The sequence below is a fragment of the Tachyglossus aculeatus genome, chromosome 22 (assembly GCF_015852505.1).
Source record: "Tachyglossus aculeatus isolate mTacAcu1 chromosome 22, mTacAcu1.pri, whole genome shotgun sequence".
Lineage (NCBI taxonomy): Eukaryota > Metazoa > Chordata > Mammalia > Monotremata > Tachyglossidae > Tachyglossus > Tachyglossus aculeatus.
Window position 1 is genome coordinate 24,318,702 of NC_052087.1, and position 12,682 is coordinate 24,331,383.

General features: G+C 40.5%; 1 protein-coding gene across 3 annotated transcripts in view; it reads right to left on the reverse strand.

Moving 5' to 3' along the window:
- The window catches only part of LRRC4C (leucine rich repeat containing 4C), a 1,005,802-nt gene that overhangs the window by 749,688 nt on the left and 243,432 nt on the right, over positions 1–12,682 (reverse strand). For 2 of the 3 annotated variants that reach the window (XM_038765186.1, XM_038765184.1), the window contains exon 1: positions 4,617–4,689. The exons of the other annotated variant lie outside the window; for it this stretch is intronic. The gene's annotated coding sequence lies outside the window, so the exon portion shown is untranslated. Of the gene's footprint in view, positions 1–4,616; positions 4,690–12,682 lie in introns of those variants that run through there. 3 annotated transcript variants of the gene reach the window in all.

Below are 12,682 nucleotides of genomic sequence, written 5' to 3' on the forward strand. Positions count from 1 at the left end.
TTGTTGTTCATGGGACCACAAACAATCCCTTATTAGTATAAGGCAGCTTGTTGTGGGCTCACCACAATGATCAGTCCCTTGCACCTGCATAGGATTCAAGCATTTGTGAGTTCTGTCTTTCCCTTATAAGAGGAAGAGAAGAGTGCTCAACATTTTTCAAATTGAATTGCTCCTTGTAATATTTGATATTTTCCCAACAGACTTAAAAAAATACCTAATTATTATGAGTGATATTGAAAATATAATGATGTTGCAGTAATATAATAATTTTCAGCATGATAATACCTTAATTGTATGAAATTCTTTCATTTCCAAAGTGTTCTTACATTATGTAAATCATTTCTGCCCTCACAGGCTCCCTTTGAAATAGGGGCATTCTCCTTGCCAGAAGATGCAAACAAAAGTTTCTTTAGTTCTACTCATCCTAATTTAGGAATTTGTGATCAGGATTATTTAGTTATTCATTATATGGTATTTATTCAACTCTTCCAATGTGGTAAACACTGTTCTGAGTGTTGGGACGGATGCAGGATAATCTAATGACACAGAGCCCCTTTGCCTTACAGTAGTTGTAGTTGCTGTAATAACAGCTTTTATTAAGCACTCACTGTGCAAGGTTCTGTACTAAGTGCTGGGAAAGGATTTACAGATGAGAATTAGACAAAGTCTCTATAAGCTCACACTTTCAATCTAAGGAAAAATACAGAAGGACAGCAAAATAAGGAAGTCATCTCTTTTTTTTTATGTTTCATCTTTACATTGTGATCCAAACCTCTCCACTATCTTAACCCATAAAAGACAGAGGAAGAAGAAGCGTCTGGAAAAGTGTGGTTTCCCTGCCATGGACAGCCTTTCTAAAATGGAGCAGAGTGTGAAGTTCATTATCCTGGAATTAATTGTATATTTTTAAACTTTTTCACTAACTGCAACTGCAACTTCTATTGCCAAACTCTTTTGATTGTCAATATTTTATAAATGTGTAAACTGCACTTGGCAACAGGAAGACAGCAAGATTAGTGAGTCATTTCTCTATGTCTTTTGTCCTTCCACTGACCTGATTCTGAAAAGGAGCTCAGCCACGCCTTCACCAGTACCACAAACATAATTCAAGCACATATTCTTCTGGCAGTAGGATATACTTTGGGGAGCTCTTTCTGGTGCTGGAGTTCCATTTCAACAGAGGCACGAAAACCTCACATAGGGCTACTTTAGAATTCATGAATTCATGAAAATACACTTGACATGTATCTATCAATCACCAAGGCAACCAGTGATTTGCAGCAAAAAGGACACAGTAAAGCCAGCCAAATTTAAATTGTACTCTGAGGTTAATTTGTAGAAAAGGTTAATTTGGGAAAGAGGAAAATAGAGGTCCCATCCTCTTTACAGAAAGTGCCGCAAAGCTTAAATGTGAGGTGATTCCTGCAATATTTAAGTAAACTCTGGCTGCAGAGTCTCGAGTGATAATAATAATAATACTAATACTAATACTAATAATAATAATAATGATGATGATGTTGGTATTTGTTAAGTGCTTACTATGTGCCAAGCACTGTTCTAAGCGCTGGGGGGGTACAAGGTAATCAAGGTTGTCCCACATGGGGCTCACAGTCTTAATCCCCATTTTACAGATGAGGGAACTGAGGCACAGAGAAGTGAAGTGACCCGCCCAAAGTCACACAGCTGACAAGTGGCAGAGCCAGGATTAGAACCCACAGCCGCTTACTCCCAATCCCGGGCTCTTTCCACTGAGCCATGCTGCTTCTCTAAGAGATAAGAGTCCAACTGAAACAACTGAAAAGACACAGAAATCAACGTCTGCTGGCTCCTGACCCCTGACCTCTGCCAATTTCCGGGAGGGCAGATCCTTCCCAACCCAGGCTCAAGCCCCAAGTATATGTGGAATAATTCTTGCCTTTCATTAAATAATAATAATAGTTTAAGGGTTTACCATGTAAGTGCAAGAGAATCAGGTCAGACACAGTCCCTGTCCCACATGGAGCTCACAGTCCAAAGTGGAGGGAGGATAGTTATTTCATGCCCATTTTAGAGATGAGGAAATGGAAGGACAGAAAAGTTAAGTGACTTACCCAAGGTCATGCAGCAGGAAAGTGGTAGAGCTGGTATTAGAACCCAGGTCCTGTGAGTTCTCTGGGCTAATAATGATAATTCCGATAAAAGAGTTAAAATGGAGGAGGGAGACTTCTTTACTTGGATTATTTTTTTTTTCAAACTGTTGACCCTCACAGCAGCCACTCCACTAGCCTTCCATAACAGAAACTTTCAAGAGTTGCTCATTTATAATTCCATAGGGAAGTGAGGTAAAATAAAGCTCTTGTTTCAATGAGGTTGCAAGAGGACAACCTCTGTCATCATTTACAAATTCATAAAGTGAAACAAAAAATGGTTAATGCACTTGTCATTAAGTCACCAAGTCAAATACAGGGCCACCCTCACCCTTCTGCCATTTCTCACTCTCTAACCTAATCTTCTATATACAAATATTTAAGCCAAGTTATTTTTCATTCTTGCACTTTGGTTTGGTTCTCGTTTGTCTTCCCTAATGCTCTTTATAAAATGATTCTCTATCCTCTTCATGAGGCAACCTGATTCAAACCTAGATCAGCAATTAAATAAATACCACATAAAATACAAAGATCATTTCTACTTTGAGTTGCCACAGGACATCCCGACACTTGCAGGAGAAGCATCGCGCCTTCTCCTGCATGACACAACCCCAGAGAAGGATTTTTCTAGCAAGGGAAGTTTTGAGAAAAGAAAGACAGATACAAGGTTGATTTGCTTGCAATAAAAGACATAGACTTATCATTCAGCTTTCCTTCCATCTCTCACCTTGACACACAATTAAAAAGGGTCTCTTCTCTTGTAACACACCGATCTCTCTCACACAAAAAAGGCTGCCTAGATAACTTTCCCAAAAACCCTCTATCTCGTAAGAATGATTCAACTTTTCACTGTCATAAGATAGCAGAAAGAAATCTAAAGAAATGATTCTTTTACCCAATTGGGGAAGCTCCTCATTTGTGAAGCTAAACTGAGTCTGAAAGGATAAGCAGTTCTTGATGAGAGGCACATGTGTGGCTCAAAATTAAAGCCAAAGTCTTCTATTGCAAATCAAAATTTGACATTGTGGAGGAGTGAATATGCTACTAACATCTCCATCTCTTTGTACACCCCAATTTATGATTACCAACCATATTTACCAAACGTTTCTCTACCCCAACCAAGGTGTTTCAACTATTGACATTATTATCATTATAACTTTTATGAAAAATGCTTTATAAATGTACTAAGGTTGTTTACATGCACACACATAACATATATTAGATTCCATCATAAAAGGACATAGTTCTGTTTAATATCAATTCATTCTATCAAATATCCATTAGTGGACCCTGCCCAGCTCTAGCTATAATGGTAATTGTTATCATCATTAGAGTTGCTCAGTATCTTCTAACTTTACTAATGGCACTATTATTCCTCATGAAAGTAGACCAACCCAAAATATTACTAGCCTTTACTATTTTTACCAACTTCCTATCAACACCTCAGAGGTAAGAGTGGATATATACCCCGTCCATGAGATAAGAGTGGCTTTAACTTAAGAAGTAGTGTTGTGCACGGGCTTAGGAGTCAGAAGGAGTTGGGATCTAATCCTGGCTCTGCCTCATGTCTGATGTGTGACCTTGGGCAAGTCACTTTACTTCTCTGGGCCTCAGTTAACTCATTTGTAAAAAGGGGATTAAAATTGTGAACCCTATGTGGGACAGAAACTATGTCCAACCTGGCTAACTTAAATCTACCCCAGCACTTAGAACAGTGCTTGGCACATGGTAAGTGCTTAATTCATTCATTCACTTAATCGTATTTATTGAGCGCTTACTGTGTGCAGAGCACTGTCTACTGTGTGACCACTTAACTTCTCCGTGTCTCAGTTTCCTCATCTGCAAAATGGGAAATCAGACTGTGAGCCCCATGTGGGACATGGACTGTGTCCAACCTCACTAGCTTGTCTCTACCCAGAGCTTAATTCAATGCCTGGTTACCATGGAAAAAAAAGTATGCAACAGCTATATGTATATGTTTGTATATATGCACAATGAATGGGTGTGTGCATTATATACATACATTATAAGCCTATCTTGATATACGTATGTAACTTTCCAATTTTATTACATTCCTTACAAAAGGCTGATTTTTCCAACATTTGAGGTCCTAAATCCTGTATTAATTTGTAGTGTGTAGTAGGTAGCTTCACCTTTTAGCCTATTCAATGTTCCTCAGCCAACTTTGTTGAAACGTTTAATGGGGAAGGAGGCTGAGGTTAATAAGAGCTTTGGAAAAGGTGACCAGATGTCCTTAAATTGGTGAGATGGTCGCCCTGTATAAAAATTTGTTCTATGAGTCACAAAAGCTGTCCCACTTACTGCTCTGCTTTCATGCCTCTGTTAAGAAGGAATCTGCTGCAGAACAAAAAATGTAGGAATCAGGCTGCTGTGAGACAGAAAAGCAAAAAGAAAAAATCCAAATAACAAGAAGCAAGTTGGAGGAAGTGAAGGCAAAAAGAGGGAAGTGAGGCTAAGCTTGATTCGTACCTTCCCTGCATATCCACTGCATAGAGAAGCAGGATGGCTCAGTGGAAAGAGCCCGGGCTTGGGAGTTAGAGGTCGTGGGCTGTAATCCCAATTCCACCACTTGTCTGCTGTGTGACTTTGGGCAATTCATTTAGCTTCTCTGTGCCTCAGTTACCTCATCTGTAAAATGGGGATTAAGACTATGAGATCCATGTGGGACAACCTGATCACCTTGTATCCCCCCGCGCTTTAAACAGTGCTTGGCACATAGTAAGTGCTTAACAAATGTCATCATTATTATTATTATTATTATTAGTGTAGGATGAGAAGGAAGAAAATGATCCATCTACTTCAGGCAGAATTTGTTCTGCAGTTGGTTTTACATCTTTTAACCCCTCCAAATATCAACAGTGAACCAGAGCTCTCAATAAATATGATTGACTGATCGACTGCAGTCAATGGGTTGTGGCAGCACAACCAAGGTGAGGGTACTATTTAGATGTGCTCGCAAATACAAATGTGTGCCTGTAACACTGAGGGACAAATTTCTAATTACACACCAACCCCAACTACACTGTACAAAATTGGAAATGCAAGGAAATGAGCATTTATGTATACATGTGCTTGCATACACAAAATGCATGTGCAAAATCCTGATACTTAACATCTAAAGAGAATTGGTAATATTTTCTCCTCACTTTATTTTCAAACTTGCTGCATCTGCAGAATATTTGGTAATGATGATGAAAACCCTTTCAGAATAATCATAGTCCATTCATTTAGTGTAGAGACCCTTCTGAAGTTCCTTGTCACTTGATCAGCTCCGTACAGATTAACATCTCCTTGCCTCAATACGGACGGCTCTACTGCAATAACTCACAGTAGTAAATTACAGTAATGAGGAACTGAATGATGAAAATAAGTCCAATAACATCTGTGGTCCTTATCTCATATGTATTAATAATTGAGAGTAGCAATCCATCTTAACCCCTCCCTGCCCCCTTCTTCTTCTTTTGGGCAAGGAAGGCTTTTATTCAACAGTTCACGACATTTGTCTGTGCATGTATAGAATACTTATTTGCATTTTAATGTTTGTTTAGAACATTACAAATACATTGAAACCACCTTTGATGTAACAAATGATGAATCACAGACATTAGGAATGTTCACAACAAGACATTTTCTTTCTACTGTTGAGTCTCGGGTTGGTAGTTTGAGGATCAAGTTTGCATGCTAATAGAATCTACTCCCAGCGAGCCAAGTTTTAACAAAATAAGTACCACTTTACCCACTTAGTTATAGTATTTATTATGCATTTAGCTGTACTAAGGGCATGGATAGCTCAGTTACTATCATTTACACTAGATTCCTTTCCTATTTGACTCTATTTCCCCTTGATCTTCTTCTGGACTGCTTTGAAAGGAAATCTTCTTCTGGACTGCTTTGAAAGGAAAAGGGTCATGAAAAAAGACATGGATAATAACCAAACTACTCCTTGAAGGCAAGGATTTTATCTATCAGCTCCATTGTATTGTACCTCCCAAACACAAAGAACAGTAAGCCCATAATAAATACCACTGGTGTATTAACAATACAAGGAGTTGAAGAACTGGAATGAGAATGATTTAATTTGAGGCTCTTGTTAGTATTTAATGAGGAAGGAGAGGCCAAGGAATGACCAAGGAAATAGCAGGGACTAGATTGAGAATCAGAGATCAGAGAGGAAATTGAACGGACACATAGTGACCTGTGGAAGTAATATCTTTATGGTCTCAGGATTAATTTTTTCCCATGCCCAAAATTAAGGCTATTTCTATTTAGGCTAGATAGTATGAAAAGTGCTTCAGTTCCCTCATCTGTAAAGTGAGGATTAAAAACGCATTCTCTCTCCCACTTAGAATGTGCATCTCATGAGGAACCAGGATTGTGTTGGATCTGATTAACTTTTGTCTAACCCAGTGGTTAGCACAGTGCTTAGAACATAATAAATTCTTAACAAATATTATTATAATTATTATTATTGTTACAAAGCAGTAAGTGCACTGAAACAAGTTTCACTAAGGTTAAAAAAAGTCAAAATAGCCAAAAAAAAAATGCCTCTGAAAATTAGGCAACTTTTCATTATTGTAATGTTACAACCATTTGTCAAATGCATCCTTAATAAAACGTTCAGGCCACTGTGATTATTTTTAGGTTTGGGAGGACAGTTAGGTAATATACCACATTTTCAAGAAAAATAGCTGCTTTGATTCAGGCAATGAAAAGTAAAAATATCACTGAAAGCCAATAAGTTTAAATCCGCCACAATGCAGAAATTAAACCAAGTTAACTACGCTTCACTTGGCTGGAATATCTTTCTCATCCCTGGCGCAATATTTATCCCTTCTTCTTGAATGAAATGTTGAATGTAGCAGCTACAATCATTGATTTATTTTTAATTAATAAAGGGAAAAATTTTGCCCATGCCTTTCGCTAGCTGGCGTATAAATTAGAATATTATATAATTATACAAATCAATAGCAAGCCTGGCCATTTCCCAAACAAAGGGATAATAAAATCTCAGAGCAAACAATTTTTTTTAAAAAGCAGTTAGTTTGCTTGGATAGGGTCATCAAATAGTCAGAATAATTAATATTGCACAGAATGACGGTAACGTCTATTTCTGCCGAACTTTCCAAACAATTTTGAGTGCTTTCAGAATCTGATCAAGTATTGGGATGGGATCCAGACAGAACACATACAGATGTCTTTCTTCTGTGACTTCAGTAAATTTTCTACGAGGAAAAGCCCATAATCCTCTGTATTCCCCTGCAGATTATGTGACCATGGTTGTCAGCAGCAAATCCTCACTGGGGCCCTGCACATGTTGAGAGAAATACAATAATCCTCCTTATTATTGCAGGAGAGACAGGAAACAGATAAGTAGCCTAGAAGTTACATGATTTGGTGGAAAGAGCATGAGCATGGGAGTCAGAAGGTCACGGGTTTTAATCTCTGTTCTGCCACTTGTCTGCTGTGTGACCTTGAGTAACACACTTACCTTCTCTGTACCTCAGTTATCTCATCTGTAAAATGGGGATTGAGACTGTGAGCCCCACGGGGAACAAGGACTGTGTCCAGCCTGATTTTCTTGTATCTGCCCCAGCACTTAGTACAATGCCTGGATCATAGTAAGTGCTTAGTAATGTGTGCCTGTAACACTGAGGGACAAATTTCTAATTACACACCAACTACACTGTACAAAATTGGAAATGCAAGGAAATGAGCATTTATGTATTTCCTGAGAAATTTCCTGAGAAGCAGCGTGGCTCAGTGGAAAGAGCATGGGCTTGGGAGTCAGAGGTCATGGGTTTAAATCCCGGCTCCACCACTTGTCAGCTGTGTGACTTTGGGCAAGTCACTTAACTTCTCTGTGCCTCAGTTACTTCATCTGTAAAGATTGTGAGCCCCACATGAGACAACCTGATCACCTTGTATCCTCCCCAGCGCTTAGAACAGTGCTTTGCACATAGTAAGCGCCTAATACCAAAATTATTATTAACAAATTCCATAATAATATATTATTTACGTACCCCTGTGCTTAGTTGAGTGCTTAACAAATACCATCATCATCATTATTAGTACTAGCATTAGGATCATTATCATTAATTATCATTATCAGCAGTAATCATTGTGATTTCTAAATTCCATTGAGCAGAGAAAAAATTTGATATTACCGAATGGAATTATTTTCACTATGTAGCGGTAAACCAGATATGGGTGAACATGTTTAAAGGAGCCTCTTCAGGCTTTGACATGCAGACAAGGCTCATTATTCTTTGCACATTGTACCACTTTGAGAGAGGGCTGGGGAAACAACTCATTTTCACACAAACCTGTCCTCCCTCTTCGCTTTCACATCACTAGAGACAACACCACCACCCTCTCTGCCTCGCAAGCCTGTAAATTTATTATTATCTTCTATTCACCTCTTGCTTTGAACCCACTTATTCAATGTGTCACCAAATCCTGTCGGTTCTACCTTCAAAACATCTCTAGAATCCACGTTTCCTCTTCATCTAAATTGCTACCATTGTTAATCTAAGCAATTATCATACCCTGCTTTGACACCTGCATCAGTTCATCATCCTGCCTCTCGTAACTCCGCACTCCACTCCATACTTCACTCTGTTTCCAGATCATTCTTCTAAAAGAGCTACTTAGTCCCTCCCCTCCAACTCCTGAAAACTTCGAAGGTTGCCCATCTACAGAAACTCCTTACCATCAGTTCCCCCTCCTATCAACCTGCGCACTTTGTCCTCAAATGCCAACTTACTCTGTGTACCTCAATGTGGTCTATCTCACTGCTAATCTCTTGCTTGCATCCTCCTTCTTGGCTGGAATTCCCTTCCCCTTTTTTATCTGACAGACCACCACTCTCCCCACAATCAAAGCCCTCTGAAAATTCACATAACCTCCAAGAGGCCTCCCCTTACTAACCCCTCTTTTCCCCACCTGCCCTCTGCTTTGTGTCACTAAGAACTTGGATCTGTACCCCTTAAGAACTTGACAGTCATCCCACCCACAGCCCCATAGCTCTTATTACAATTCTTCTTTACACTCTGCCATTTCTCCTATTTGCAGTTTATTTCCTGTCTCTTCTCTAGCCTGCAAGATGTGGGCAGGGATTGGGTCTACAAACTCTCTTGTAAACTCATTTTGGGAAGGGAATGTGTCTGTTTACTGTTGTACTTTCCTAAGCACTATCGTGCAGTGCTCAGCACATAGTGCACCCTCAATAAATATGATTGACTGACTAGTTTCCCAGGTTCATTGCTCTACACACAGTAAGCACTCAGTAAATATCACTGATTGATTACTTGGCTGATTGTGTAGGGGGCAGGACAACCAATCTCCTCTGTTAGAGATCCCACTACCAGCACCATAGCATCAAGAAGACACAATACTTAAAGTCTCTTATCCCTAAAGGTCCAGGGAGGCCACAGTAAGGTAACAAATTGCTTTCCAAACTTTATTTTGCAAGTATCACTCAGGAAGACACTTGGTCTTCCCACCTCTTGCTTCCCGAAGCTTTTCAGTAACAGAGTTGGAGGAACCACTAGGTAAAAAGAATTTAAACAACAATTTCAAGGATAAAGTGACCTAACACTAAATAACTAATAACAGATTGCCCTGATCCTTCCTTAGTAAACTCAACATTATCGAAAGGATTTGGTCTTTGCACCTCCTAAAGTGTTTTGAGGTAAAAGTAATATGAATACCACTGGTTGAACAACTGTTTTGCATGCTAAGACGGAAGTGAGAAATTCTGAGCTTTGCCCACCAGGTTTCTAAATTCTTCACTGTATTTCTTTCATTGACATATTTCCTCCCCACTGAGACCTTTTCACTATACATCTCATCTTCATTGATTTTCCTGGAGCATCTATCTTTCACACTTAGACCCCTCCACCAAGTCACTCCAATGCTCTTTAAAACAAATTATCCCTTTAACAATCTCCCTTTCACAAGCTTAGTCATCCCAAGAACATAAATAAACAAAGGGCAGCTGTCTCACTACAGAAAAAGAGTTAAGAGAGTCGTCCTTGGTCGTGAAGGTGAAATTACTGACAGTGGAATTCTATCTGTGCATGTAAGTGAAAACATCAGTGCACAACTAACTTAAATCATTCATTTGATCGTATTTATTGAGTGCTTGGGAGAGTACAATATAACAACAGTCACATTTCTGCCCACAAGGAGTTCACAGTCTACAGGGGGAGACAGGCCTAATATAAATGAACAAATAGATGGGTAGAAAGATAAATAGATAAATTACAGATATATACATATGAGCTGTGGGGAGAGGAGAGAGGATGAATGAAGGAGCAAGTAAGAATGGCGCAGGAGGGAGTGGGAGAAGAGGAGAGGAGTGTTTAGTAAGGGAAGGCTTCCTGGAGGAGATACACCTTAAATAAGGCTTTGAAGTGGTGGGAAGCAATTATCTGTCTGATATGAGGAGGGAGGGTATTACCGGCCAGAGGTAGGATGTGGGCTAGAGGTCGGGGGAGAGAAAACCGCTACCCTGCTGGTTCAATCTCTCATCCTATCCCCACTGGATTACTGCATCAGCCTCCTCTCTGATCTCCCATCCTCCTGTCTCTCCTGACTTCAATCTATACTTCACACTGCTGCCCAGATTGTCTCTGTGCAGAAATGCTCTGGGCATGTTACTCCCCTCCTTAAAAATCTCCAGTGGCTACCAATCAACCTATGCATCAGGCAAAAACTCCTCACACTCGGCTTCAAGGCTCTCCAGCACCTCGCCCCCTCCTACCTCACCTCCCTTCTTTCCTTCTCCAGGCCAGCCCACACCCTCCGCTCCTCTGCCGCTAACCTCCTCACTGTGCCTCGCTCTCGCCTATCCCGCCGCCGCCCCCCGGACCACATCCTCCCTCTGGCCTGGAATGCCCTCCCTCCGCACGTCCGCCAAGCTAGCTCTCTTCCTCCCTTCAAAGCCCTACTGAGAGCTCACCTCCTCCAGGAGGCCTTCCCAGACTGAGCCCCCTCCTTCCTCTCCCCCTCCTCCCCCTCCCCATCCCCCCTGCCCTAGCTCCTTCCCCTCCCCACAGCACCTGCATATATGTTTGTACATATTTATTACTCTATTTTCCTTGTACATATTTACTATTCTATTTATTTTATTTTGTTAATATGTTTTGTTGCCTGTCTCCCCCTTCTAGACTGTGAGCCCACTGTTAGGTAGGGACCATATATGTGGCCAACTTGTACTTCCCAAGCGCTTAGTACAGTGCTCTGCACACAGTAAGCGCTCAATAAATGCAATTGAACAAATGAATGAATGGAGGTACAGTGAGAAGGTTAGCATTAGAGGAAAAAAGTGTGCGGGCTGGGTTGTAATAGGAGAGTAACAAGGTGAGATAGGAGGGGGCAAGGCGATTAAGTGCTTTAAAGCAAAATAACGTAATGGGTTGAATGGGACTGTACCTAAACCTTGCGGCCAGGGAACATGTCTACCAAGGCTGAGAAGCAGTGTGGCCTAATGGATAGACCCTCGGCCTGGGTGCCAGAAGGACTTGGGTTCTAATCCCAGGCTTTGCCATGTGTCTGCTGTATGAAGTGGGCAAGTCACTACACTTCCCTATGCCTGTTACCTCACCTGTAAAATGGGGATTGAGACCCTGAGCCCCACATGGAATAGGAGCTGTGTCCAACTCAATTTCCTTGAATCTACCCCAGCACTTACTACAGTGCGTGGTACATAGTAAACGCTTAACAAATACCAGCATCACCATTATTATTAATCTTTGTGCCTCAGCGACTTCATCCATAAAATAGGGATTAGGACTGTGAGCCCCATGTGAGACATGGACTGTGTCCAACCCGATTAGCTTGCATTTAGCCCAGCGCTTAGTGCAGTGCCTAACGCATAGTAAACATTTAGCAAATACAATAAACAAATTAAAAAGAACAAAAAACTGTTGTAGTGTATTCTTCCAAGAGTACAGTGTTCTCCATTTAGTAAGTGCTTGATAAATACCATGATTGATTATCCTATCCTTATATATTGTTTGCAACTACCATGGTTTTCTATGTGAAATCACCAGACAAACTGAACATTATCCAGATCCAATTCTTTGGTGAGCCAGTTTAGAATATGGCAGGGTCAGGCAATAGAGAACTTTTTCTAGCTCCTCCCTTTCAAAGCTCACTGTGAGCTTCTACATATAGCCACTCAGACATCCATGACATATATGATGACCCCTGTCACAAATCCTGAGTATCCCACTTGTCTGGGACTTCCAACTAGAGTGGGGAGGGGATATCCCACCGTTAGGAGGATGGCTGCTTTTAAAAAAAAAAAATGGTATTTTAAGTGCAAAGTGCCACTCACTATTCTAAGTGCTGGAGTAGTTACAAGATAGTCAGGTTGGATACAGTCCATATCCCTCATGGGGCTCATAGCCTTAATCCCCATTTTACAGATGAGGTAACTGAGGAACAGAGAAGTTAAGTGACTTCCTCCAGGTCACCCAGCAATCAAGTGTCAGATTCAGGATTAGAACTTAAATCATTTTCCCAGGGGA